The sequence below is a fragment of the Falco peregrinus genome, chromosome 10 (assembly GCF_023634155.1).
Source record: "Falco peregrinus isolate bFalPer1 chromosome 10, bFalPer1.pri, whole genome shotgun sequence".
NCBI lineage: Eukaryota > Metazoa > Chordata > Aves > Falconiformes > Falconidae > Falco > Falco peregrinus.
In genome coordinates this window covers 34557328-34570368 of record NC_073730.1, presented here as the reverse complement: position 1 = coordinate 34570368, position 13041 = coordinate 34557328, and the positions used below count along the sequence as shown (strand labels likewise).

The following is a 13041-nucleotide window of genomic DNA, read 5'->3' as shown; positions in this document are numbered from 1 at the left end:
CTCTGCCCTCGGCGGGGAGTCAGCCCCAGCTTGGGTCTCATCTTCTAAGGCAGGATCCCAATAAGTAAACATTAGGTAATCTAATATTTTAAATTTCACTACCTTGACCAGGAAAACATTGCCAGGTCTGACAACAGCTATCACAGCCTGATATATCTAAATCCCTCAAGGGAGATAACTGAATCTTTTGAAAAGCACAGTTTGTTGTTTATTTTAACCCACTGATGTGTGTGCTCGGAGCCTCTGTCTTCTTGTAGGCTGTGTTCAGCAGACTTCTGTTCCTTGTTCTCAGCTTTTAATAGCTCCCCAGGCAATAATTGCGTTTCCTTCTTCGGAGTGTCTGCACAGCGACTTGTTCTATAGATTAGCCAGGCACTGTTTGTCTCCTGTTCTACCTGTTTTCCAACACATATCTGTACCAAATGAAAACCAGTCGTACTTCTCTATGGCTCATTTGGAGCTGGAATAATCCACATTAAGGTTTGTCATTGTGTTCCTCTCTTTTTTTTTTCTCTGACTTGTAGTATACGGCGCTCTATTTGTCTTGGAAAGTTTGAAGTCATATCTTGTAATGTGCTCCTTCTTAAACTCTGGATAGAGATGTGCAGCCATAACTCCAGCTTAATTAAGTTTCCTTTTACAGAAATTGTAGATGTTTTATGAATTTCGCGATATTGGCACATTTCACCATGTAATTTATAGAGATTTGTAATGATTCATTTGATAGGCATTGTCTGTGGATTTCAGTTCATCAGGGATCAGCAGAACTATAATTATGCAGTAATTATTAAATAACTTATTCACAAATTGCTGTGCCAGTGAAAGCAAATATCAGAGCAGTTGAACAGCATCTAGTTCTTCTAGGCATTCATTACATACGTACGCGGACTGCAGAGATGGGGGTGTAAACACAGTAGTGAGCACAGATAGGGCAAGAATGTCTATAAATGGGAGCGAGATTTTTAGTCTGGGAAGAGCTGTCTGTGCCTGCATTCCCAGAGCTGCAAGCAGCAGACTTTCACCCGGGAAGCCCCCCAGAGGTTACCCTGGAGGTGGGTAGGTCGCAAACCCAGGTTCCCCCTCATCAGGGGAGCATCTCTGCCGGCTGACCCCAGTTGCACTGTCTCTTGGCCTGTATAGCAGCTATAAACATTAGCAGTTTGGCGAGTAGCCACCCGAAGTTAGGACGAGCTCTTCCCTGGCAGCTCGCTGTGTCCGAGTCACTGCTCCCTTGTAACTCGGGCACATTCCCATGTTTTCTTCCCGTTTTCTGATAAACGGGGTGATGAGCTGCCTGGCCGCCTGCTGCTGTCGGGACCTTTCCATAGCCCACGGCAGCCCTGGGGTGTGGGTGTCCCGGCGCCCAGTCATCACGCCAACTTTGTGCGAGCAGAACGGGCAGAAACGCGGCTCTCGTGTACCAGGACCTGCATCCTTGCAGGTGGGCTCCCTGGCTGACCCCACGTTAAGAATATTTATTCAGAAAGAGTGCTTCACTCCAGGAAATTGTTAGCCAAAGCATAAATGCAACGATGTAATTTTGGTGCGGGTATGGCTGAGCAGCACCTCTGACTGCACTGGTACAGGGTAATGGGCATTTCTGCAGAGCTTTACAGACAAAAAAGCTTCATCATATGAGTATAGTGTGGCATGATACCCTATGGAAAAAACGGGGGAAAAATAGAATTACTGTTGCTGGTTACAGAGCACATTTTATAGCACTTCTAGCCCGCGGATCTTTTAAGCAGCCCAGATCAAATGTGTGTGTGTCACAGCAAGAGCTGCTGGGCATATTGAGCGAGGGTCTGAAATACTGAGGTTGGCTGCCTCTCCTATAGATTGCATATAGTTTCCACCACACGCTAGGAAAAAACCCAAAGAAGTCTACCTCCTTTCAGCGTCCAGGTAAAGTGTAGTCAGCAAGCAGAAGCACTTTTATGTGTCAGCTGGTCTTCCCAAGAGAAGCCAAAGTATGGCTAAATGGAACGCTCCAGCCTCACGTGGGATTAATGCCGGCACGGGCAGAGGGTGCAGCAGGGCTGAGGGGGGACAAAGGTGTCTCTCGGGAGATTCCCCTGCACCCAGGCTATTTTTAGTGCGGTCGTGGTCTTCAGAAGTAGGAGAAATTCAACAAACCTGCCTATTACCATGAACCTGGCAACAGGATTAGTTTAATAGCAATAGCAGTGTATGCCTACCAGCGCCGTGCCATGCATCATGTTGCTTCTCTAAGGTATAGTTTGCCTTATTTACTCTCAAAAACATAGCGACAGTTGTGCAGGTTTAAAGAATGACCTCTGAGAATAAGAATATAATTATTGGGAGTCAGAGCAATGCTAATCACATGTTTCTGAACAGCAAAAATGCTAACAGATTTCTAGATCTACATTATTCATGAGCTTCCTATTTATACATATGAATGAAAGACCAATCTAAAAGGATGCAGAATACTTTGGCACTTTTTCTTCATTTTGTTATGGTCTCAACAGCTGTAAAAATCATGAAAGCAGCAGTTTTCTCTGGAAAAATCTGAAATAGGAAATAAGGACTAATGAGCAAATAGTGGTTATCCTTTATAGTACTATAACTTGAACAACTAAATAAAAGCATTGTCTTTCATGTAACTTTAGTGATGTAGAAATAATTAAAATGTTGATAGGAAATAGAAATTCAATAGGTGTCTCTCCTTGCTTCACCTTGGTTTAGTTGCCTAAGGCACAGGCAGCACACAGGAAAGGGGAAGGCTCATTAGCAGCCTCGTTACACCCCTGACATCGCCAGGCCATATTCAGCGTAGCAGCCCTGGCAATCAGCTTTGCTGCCTTTCCTGCTGCGCTGCCCACTTCCAGTTAGGCAGCTCTGTTCTGCCAGCTCGGTGTGGAGGGGCACCAGGCTGGGAAGGGTTGATTAAGCATCTTGAGAACGCTGTCAGAAAACTCCTAAAATATTCTTTTTTTCCCTTCTATGAACAGAGGCAGTCCTTTTCCTACATTCATTTGAATTTAAATCACGCGATCTATTTTAAGGGGTTTACGGGACTCTCCATTGCTTGTTCCTGCGTGCTGGGTGATGTCCCTGGACACTGGGATGTGCGCCGTGCTTTGTGGGGAGCTCTGTGCCACATGGGGGGCACCACAGCAGCCACTTACGTTTATGGGCTGACAGACAAACTGCACCATACAGCTTGAAATGGGTGGTCAGGCAACACAGGGGCAACAGGATGACAACAGGAAGCTTCCCAAAAAATCTCCCTTAACTGATCGTGGCTAAAACAACGGCTCCTTCTTTTCCTTTCTGGCAGATGCTCTGCCATGGGTTTGGCTGCAGCCGCTCATTGAGAAATTGAGATGCTTCAAGTGTGCAGGCGAAGTGAATTTCATAAATCGTATCCTCAATAGTGCTTTTCTGATAAAGGTTACAGGGAAAAAAATGTAAACCATGTGGAAGATTTCATAAACACGGGTCCTTGACAGAGATTGCAAATTGGTTGTGCCTTTCATTATTTTATATTTTTGATAATAGTCAACAGTGTCTTGTAACTGGATACACAGCGCTGAGAGAAACGCTTTTTGATTTGACATTAAACGAGCCCTATTGATGTATCTTATTAGAATGCAAAAGTGCTGTCTGAGGCTTTCTTCATCTGTGAAAGTTATTGTTATATTTCATAAACTGCAATGGGTATCCCTAGGCTAGAAACGGGGTGCTTTAGAAATAATCTTCTGCAGCTGAAAAGGCCTCAGTTGCTTTGGGGGGGGACGGACGACACCAAACATCTTTCTGTGGCTTTACACAGAATAAGTAGTGCATCCCTAATGCTGGGTGGCCGCAGCGTTGTGATGTCTGTGGCATTCGGAGATAAAGGCAGAGCTCCTCGCTGACCAGCTGCTGCTGGCTCCTTTCCCTTCGGGAAGTGTCTTGTTAAACACAGAGCATCGTTCCCCTCTTGGGTGCCGTGTTCGCTGCGGCGCACCTCCTCCACAAGCAGAGGTGGTTCAGAAGGCTGCAGACAGCCCTGCGGATCCAGGGTGTGCATGGGACCCTCCACAGAGCAACAGATTTCTGTCTGGATTTGGCATTCTTTGCTTTTTCTTGGCTTCTTTCTACACATAAACTTTGCCATCTCCAAACTACCCATAACCGTATTTTCTTTGCAATTAATGAAGGAAATTTTTTTGTTATCCTGACAGAAGTAACCCTTTGCATGGTTTCTTTTGCATTTTTCTCTTAGGCTTGCTTTGCAGGAGTCTCTTCAGCCTCATGTGGCATGGGACTGCTCAAGGCTGCAAGTGCTGAGGGTTGTTGTAAGATATCTGTAAAGATTTCATTGTTCCAATTTATTTTTCAAATCTGAAAAAATGTCAGTATTCATTTACACAGATTTATTTTGTATATCTGTTGCTTTTTTTCATTTTTTAGTAGTTTAGTGCTTGTAAATACTAGTGCAAAGATGTGCTGGTGATGGGACTTTAAACTAGTGGTTATATTTTTGTGATACTCAAAAAGTAGACTGCAATGTAAATGGGTGCTTTTGCCAAAATTGCTTTGCTCAGGACAAACTTCCCTGATTTATCCATTTCCTCAAAATACAGGCATTCCTGTGAAAGGTGAAGCTTTGAGCATATACCAGCGTATTACAGATGTGAAATTGTGATAGTGGGGGTGGAAACTGCATACTCCAGCTGGCAAGAATACCAAACGCGTGACCTTTATTTTAAATATTGCTTTGAATATTTTTAATGGAAATATAATTTTTCTTTTTAGTGGTTCACACGCGCACACACACCCCAATTAAATTAAGTTTAAACCAATTTTTTTTTAATGCTATAAAATAATTAATTCCATGTAAAATATGATGACTTATTCAAGAACTTACTAGAAAATAAATAAATAAATAAAACCCTGTACTAGACTCCAGGCTTAAAAGAATGTGTTATTTTAGTATCTATCTTTGATTTTTTTTTCAAAAGAAAATCAAATTCCATTAAAATGTTAAGTACGACTTTAAATTCATCCTTTTGCCTTTTACATGCCAGCTAAGAACACGTGTGGTGCTCAGGCCTGGCACTCCACAGAAACAGCTTTCAGTCAGTGCTCTTAAAACTTCACTTCCATTGGGCTTCTTTTACAAGAGTACACTAAAAGGTGTCACTAACGTGGTTTTCTACGGGCGTAAAAATATTTAAACATTCATTGAAAAACTCCTGCTATCAAGCAAACCCAAACTACCGTAGCTGTGCAGCACTGAGGATTGCCAAGGGGTGGAGTGAGAAAACTACCTGGCGATTTCAGGTCTCAAATTTCAAGTTAACGATTATTTATCTTTTTTAATGTCTTATAGATATTGAGCTATTAAATACTTATAATCCTGTAATAAAAGAACAAACCACTTAAATAAAATAAACCATTACTAGGCAATTAAGATGTAATAACTCAAACATGTAGACTAGCTCAAATTGTAATTGCAAAATACTAATGGCGAGTAAAAGACACAGAATAAATTAAGGTCATGTCTCTAGCCAATCCACTTAGAGTTTCCATCCAAAAGATTTATTATTAAGTATGTTTTTCCATTTACAATTGTATTCAAACGGTCTCTGGCTTAGCTAGGCTTAAAGACCTCTATTTCAATATAAATCATTAATCTTTAACAAAGCTGATAAAGCCCAGGGGAGATTAGATTAAATAAGCCCGGTTAATTATCAAAGGTCACAAATGAAAATAGGGGGGGGGGGGGGGGGGGGGGGCATTAATTAACGTGTTAGTATTTAATTGCCAGCTGTATTTTGGACCAGTTATTGATTCCTCCGATACATGTTGGGAAGTCTAAATATTACTGCAGCAAAATCCAGCGATTTTACTGATGCAGACTGAAATGAAACAAGCTTTTTGTATTCTCCTGTTACAGAATGCTCTCCTTATGATCTGCAAGTGTGCTAGTCTAGTAGCATCGTTAGTCTGGTAGCATTGTGTTTTGACACTTTCTCTGATCTAGAAATGGCACTTTCATCAGAGGAGCTGTTACTGAATAAGCACCTACCCCCATCCTATAATAAAATACTCCATAAAGTTGTGCTTTCTCTTACACGGTGTATTCTATAGTAAATATAAATACCTAATCATAGCTTTTCAAATCATTTGTATTTATCTTAAGAAAACTCACGGGATTTTAAATGGAATATAGATAGGGAAACTGTTCAGAGTGTCAATGAATAGTATCTAGACTGCAAAAGACTAGAATAAACTAGAATAACGTTAGAAAGAAAAAGCTAGAATATGTGCCAACACTATGGGGTTTTCAAAGTAAGTGTGTTTTCTTGATTGTGTATCTGACTTCTCAGTCTTCCTAAGGAAATGCTATTGAGCAGAACAGATTTCTCTGCTCTTGTGTGTGTCATATCCTGAAACGAAATTTCAAGTTTTTAGCTAAAGGCAACCTGAGTTTGTTCCAGCAGTCGTTTCACACTTCAGAATGCCTGAAGAGTGGCAGAAACCGTCGTTACAGTGCGAGGGCTGCTGAAAACAATTAAAACATTTCATAGTTTCTGTTCATCATAGTTATTGTAAAATAGATTAGACATTCTGTCACCATAATAGTGAAGAATGCAAAGAATTAAATTGTATTTCATATTTGCACAGCATTGCTTTTTACCCTAAAAAACAGAATCTGAGTGTGGCATATGGCTTTATTCATAATAGAGAACATTTTTCATTTTTAAAAACTGGTATCCCCCTAACAGCATCAATTCCGCCAACCAGAACAGTTTTATTTTGGACCAACTGCAGAGTGATAAAAGAATCTATCTTTGTAATAAAAAAATGGGGTTCATAGCTTTAGCTCAACACTTCTGTAATGGTCGCAGTGATGGGCTGGTGCTGAGCTCGTGCTTGGAGCGAGCTCCAGACAACTGGAAAAGAGCATTGTCATTTTTATGTTGCTGAAGAATTATCCTTCCCTAATGGTTTGAGATGGTCTTTATGGTGGCATTAACATCCACTGTGAGTGACAGACAGACCTTCGCTGGCTGCAGCGTCAGCAGAAGCGTGCTCCGGCAGCTGCGGCTGGGCGAGGGTGCTGGTGGGCTGCCTGCCCCCACCTTGGCACGGGGCAGCATGGACCGGTTCTGTGTCCATGGAAGTCTGGGATTTGTGATTTGTGGTTTTTAAAGACCTTGGTTTGCAGAGAGTATCCTTACAGTCTTCATACACTGGGAAAATATACGTGTATTATATTTTATATTAATATGTTAATATGAATTAGTTGCAATATGTGGAGGAGAACGGTGCTTCAGAAGTGATATCCACAGAGGCACTTTGTTTTCTGTTACCTTAAAGGAGATCACTTTTTCAGGGGAAAAACCATCTCAACAGACTAAGAATGCCAAGCGCTGAGTCCGGTTGCTTGATGTGTCTTGTTTCAAATTCATTATTAGAAAAGTCGGTAAATTCACTGTATAAAAAGCAGAGACAGAACAGCAGCTGAAGACTGAGGGGTCTGGCAGGGTACCAGAGATGGGGATGTTGTCTGAAGTTCTGTGTGCTGTTTCTAGGTGATGTAGAGAACGCTGATGGGGGAGCACAGGGGGAGTGAGGGGACTGGGAATAAATGATCAGCATCCTCCTCTCCTTCATGTTTGTGCCAGGACAAGGCTTGGGAAACAGAAAGAGGAGAGCAAAGGCGTATATCTGGTGTGGTCCCGTGGTATTCCAGATTTCTCCAAACTTCACATTTTTTGTATCTTCATTGTTGCCTTTCCCTAATTGGATTTAATAAACCTTGGATAAAAGTCCTGCTGGTGTGTGAGCTAGGGCTCAAGGGGGCTGTGCTGGAGCCCTCACCCGCAGCCCAGGCCGTGACTGTGCTGCTGCTCTGCAAATAGTAAATTAACCTGCAACGCCAACGAGGCTTTGGTTGCTACATCTTCATTAAATGCTGTGAGTGATCTTTGGTTTTACCAAATTTCATTTTAGATAAATCTTATCTTAAACTTGCGACGTGGGAAAACTTGCAGTGTTTGCAAGTGCAAGCTGAGATTTTAGTAGCTTTTCTCTATTTTCCTTCATTGGCAGACCCCTCGGTAGGAGACTGCAATGTTTTGTAACTGGGAGCATCGCGCACCCGTCTGAGAGCTGTTAGGTTTCTGAACTTTTTTCACAGACTGCAGTTGAGTATTGAAATGGTTTGTGTTACCAAAGTAGTGAAATCTATCGTCGAAACTGTATTCTGGAAAATACTGATCATGCTCTTCTTTGTGAGATGCCGTAACTGTTATTTCATTATTACAGTGACCAGCGCGTGTCAGTTGCTGCGCTGTCCCAAATGGCTGATGAGCAGTGGACAGGGAGATGTGGCTGCAGCAGCAGCCAAGGCGACGGACCAGTCATAACTGCTGAAAAAGGATGTTTGAACTGCAGCATGCCAGTATAAGTAGTAGCGATGCATCTGTCCCTGTAGCATCTGTGTGTTTTCAGATGGAAAGATAGGAAAAATTTCCGGCACGTGTCCCGTGGGCAGTAGTTCTGCTTTTGGTTGCTGGTGGGTTTGGGAGATGGGAAGAGGAGGTGGGGTGCTTGCTTGGTGGGTTGGTATGTTTTTTATCTGAGTCAGAGGCTCGTAGGCTGGTTTTCTGCAGGCAACAGACTGAAACAACGTGTTGTTTACTTTTGCTGAGTTTTTCATATTCTCTTGGGGGAAAAAAATGAGGTTGCTTTATGCTATTAAGGTGCTGGGACTGGGGGGACGCCTGGGTCAGTGAATCTAATCCCCTTATACCGCAGGCTGCTCCGTCATGTAATCCCTTCCATAAACTAATCGAGTTTCCTCCTTGAAGGAGCTGTTTTCTTTCGCAGCAGCTCTGTCGAGGAGGCAGTGTGAGGACAGCAAGGCTGCACAGGCTGCACACCCGCTTTGTGTTTCTGAATGCGTTCAGTCATGGTTGGTACCCATTTGCTCCTGCAAAGAGGGGCTGGTGAATTACTCTGTTCCTTAATCGTGTACTAGGAAATTTTCTAGGCAAATAATTAAAAGTAATTGGCCTCTAGTAAACTAATAGCCAGTTTTTATTTACTTGCTTATTTTCACCTGCCTATATCCTTTACTAGCTCCTTCCACCTCCTATTTTTCTAAAGCCTGGAATGCCATGAGATTGTAGCTAAGTGTGCTTACCCTCCTTGAACATATCTTTAATTCTCAGTCCTACTGTCCTCCCCTCCCCATGAATTTACTGCTGTTTTGATAATTTTATGTGCAAACGTATTTAAATCCCTCTGACCTGGGCTGATTGAATTTTGCTTTAACTTTGGTCTGGCAATTTCCATTTCCATTTTGTTATTCAGGATGTTATCTTTTAGCTTTTGCTAAAACTGAAGCAAAAGAATTATTTTTAAGTCCATGCTTAATCTCTCCACCCTACCTTTGTGAACAGAGGTGCTTTCATTTTTCTTAGGGTATGCATGCGGCTAAAGATGCTTTGCAGCAGGTTTGCTGCGGCTTCCTTCCCAAGGTGCCATGCATCTGGGCAACTCCCACTTCACCCCTGCCCAGCTGGGTTTCCCAGACATCGCTTCTTTATGGCCAATTCCTTTTGTTCCTTGTAATTTTCCTCCTTGTGCTGTCTAGCCTTTCACGGGGTCATTTCTCATTTTGTTAAGAGGTTTTATCTGCAAGAATTTTTCTACCTGGGATCAGAAAGGAATTTCTAGATACTATCGCTTTCCTTTTGGTAAAAGGCAACATTAAATGTCCTTGACATTAAACCGCACCTCCTTGTCCCAGCCGTCTTTAATAGCTTGTATTCTCCAAAGATTTCTCTTTTGAGGATTAGAGCTGTGGTTACAAGTCTGTGGGATTTATTCTTCCACTTTATTTAAACTCACTCAACTGCTGATTCTCTAACGCCGGATTATTTCCAGCAGTCGGCTTTAGCATATGCTCACCACTGCTAAACAAAACTGATTCTAGAAGAACACTGTGGGTTTTTTCCTCCCATGACGATGCAACACAGATACCTGCACCCCTCATCCTGCGCCTGCCCTTCCTGCACCCTCATGGAGCCGGGCTGTTGCCCCAGCACCCGCGGGCGCAGTTCTCTGTTTGTAAACTCTCTAGTTGTCTTTATCCAAATCTGACTTTGCAGATAAATAGATTTCCTTGTGTCATCCCAAGAACACTTTCTTCTACCTTTCTCAAAGTAGTATTAACCCAGACAGTTTCTTTTACCCATGTTATCATTTCTTACTTCCCTCTACCCCACCACAATGCTGGCGTAGGATGCAGCACTCTTCTCCAGGTGCTCTCTGCCCGGCTCCCCTGGCTCCAGCGCAGCCTCTGCTCTGCGTTCAGTCACGGTTGCCCCCTTCCAGGACTCGTTGCATTGCTTACAGGCAGAGCAGAATACAGAATTGTTATTTCTCCCTGGGAGTATTTGCTGTCAGGCCGTGACTGATACACCCCTTCTGACAGCATCACTTAGCCGACCGCTGCTCTCAGCAGCATTCGTACTTTTTCCATGTGCTGAATACTTCTGCCATCAAATACTTTCTTGGTTGCCCTGTCTAGGTGTTTTCTTTCTCCTCCTGTGCACAGCTGCAGAGACCTCCTGAGATTCTCCCAACCTTCCTCCTTTCTCTCGATGTAGGCTCGTGCCTACATCACCAGAATAGGCAGCTCTGAAGGTAACAGCAAGGATCCTGTACGCAGCGATCCAGAGGGCACTGAGCATGTAGAGGGCAAACTAGGAGGTCGTGTGAACGCATTGCTTTTCCTCTGGTTTATGAAACAAATCTAAAAAGTTCTGCTGAAGGAGAGTTCTCCACTTGAAGGCACAGAAATGGCACAGAATATCATGTTTTTCCATTATACTTTCTTTTTTTTCCCCCACAATCACCCTTGAAAATTTAAGCAGTCCTGATACTGTAGGATTGGTATCCCAGCAAAATTAAGTACAGATACTGCCACTCTTTCCTACACATCCCTGCCTCCCAGTGTTACTAAGTCATTAATATATTTTAATTTTAATGAACCAGCCTAGTGTGCTTATAGGAAAACCAGCTGGTTTTGTTTTTTCTCTATAGACCTGAACAATTTCATGAATAAAGATTTGCAAAGAGTTTTAGAACTTGAAACTAGAAATATATCCATCTCTCCAATTCCTTGATCTAATAATGTATTTTAAAAATGAGATTTTTGCAAGAATAATACATGGTATTACCGCCTTCGCTTCCAGCCTCAGTGATGCTACAGTTCTGTGAATTTATGCTACCTTGAGCACCTACAATTAAGTCTAGATCCAATGTTTCCAAAAGAGGTATGATCCTAGTAAAATCCCTGCTGCTTTGGGTATGGTATTTTGCCTTTTAATGAAATATTGTGCTGATTGAGTATGTTAATTTACTTGATTGTTGCAAAGAATGTTGTTATTCTGCAGCAAGAGGAACCTTTTATTTTGTAGGCAGCCATAGCAACAAGAAGGATTGACTCCTAAATTCACAAGAAAAAGATTCTGTTATTTTAGGGTAGCCAGAAAAATAACTTTTGTCATCATTGCACAATGCACCTGAAGCAAAGCTGCTAATCATACCTAAGAAGCAGGATGTAATTTCTCAGAATGTAAAGATTCGGAAGACATTGAAGATGACTAAATCAAATTCTTATAAAATTCATAAAACATTTGTTAAAATACAAAATCGAGGAATTCCTAATAAGTCTTTGTTTTTTCTGAGTCTCTTAACACCATTTCTCTTTCTCCTGCTAAAATTGAGGTTGCTCTATGCAGAAGTACTCCCTTCTTTCATAGAGGACATCTGTTTTTTCGAGACTGCTGGAAACCTTTTGCTGCATTGCCCTGGCAGGCTCTTGCAGGGTCCCTTGCAGGGAGACCTCGGCCAGGACCTTCACTGTGCCTCCCCCCTAAGAAAGTGGAATAGGTGTCTTAAGGAGATTAATGCAAAACTCACAAATACATCACTACGGCTATTGCACAGCTTCCCAATGCACGCCAACGTAGCAAAGTCGATGGGCCTGTAAAAATTAGACATTGCTGAAATCAATTTAGTTCATCAGCCTTCACTGCACAATCGTTATTTCTGTAACTTTGTGCTATTTTGCTTTGCGTCTCTTAAATATACTGAGAAACCCTGTTTGCGCCGCAGCCGGTTAAGCAGGAACCTTTGTCTGAAGCACAACGCACCCCCCAAAAGAATCTTCTACCATTGTTTATGTTCTTCCCGACTATCAGGCTTGCTGGAAGCAGCAGCTCCTGCTCTCCTGCAGCCCAGCTCCCGAGCGCTGCAGCAGGGTGGGCAAACTGCACATCCCCTGGGATGCTCCCGGCCGGAGCAGGATGGAGAGCCCCCTCCTCTCCACCTTGCCTTTCCCACTGCCCCAATTCCATGGTGGGAACTGGTGAGGGACGTCTTGGGCCTGAGGGTCTGACACCTCTGCCCACAGCTCTCCCTCTTGCCACTGCCGCGTACATACACTAGCCCTATACAGGGGTAGGAAACCTCCATAGTAGACTTTAAACCCTTTTTATATTAAAGACTGCTCAAGATGTCACCAACCTTCATGGATTTTAAATTTTAAATAAAATAGTAAAGTCAGAGTAATACAGTTCAAATTCCTTTTTTTTTTTTTTAAATGTGAATTGCATGTATCAGCAATGATGTATTTGTCAAGATGTCAAATAAATACTTTTAGGATTGGAAACACTCATCTGTATTAGCAGAATTCTTAGCATCATTAATTTGGTAAAGAAACTTCACAACTGCGGGGGGCGGGGAAAGTATTTGTCTGTTATTTCACTTGGAATCATTTGTGCATCATATTAACGTGAAAAGTAATTGTAGGGGTAAAAAATGCAAAACTGGACAAGAGTGGAGAGCGTGTTCAGCAATTACCTGCACATCCGTTGTTGTCAACTAGCTTATATTTTTTTTCGTTAGTTTCTTGTTATAGTCAAGATATGGTCAATGAACTTTTGAGCTTGGTAATTTTGTTAAATCTTTTTTATTAAGGGTATTGAATTGCTACATTAAGATGGT

The 13041-nt window shown here is 42.3% G+C and overlaps 1 protein-coding gene across 1 annotated transcript in view; it reads left to right on the top strand.

The window, feature by feature from the left end:
- Positions 1–13041, top strand: part of NEGR1 (neuronal growth regulator 1) — a 295277-nt gene that overhangs the window by 248219 nt on the left and 34017 nt on the right.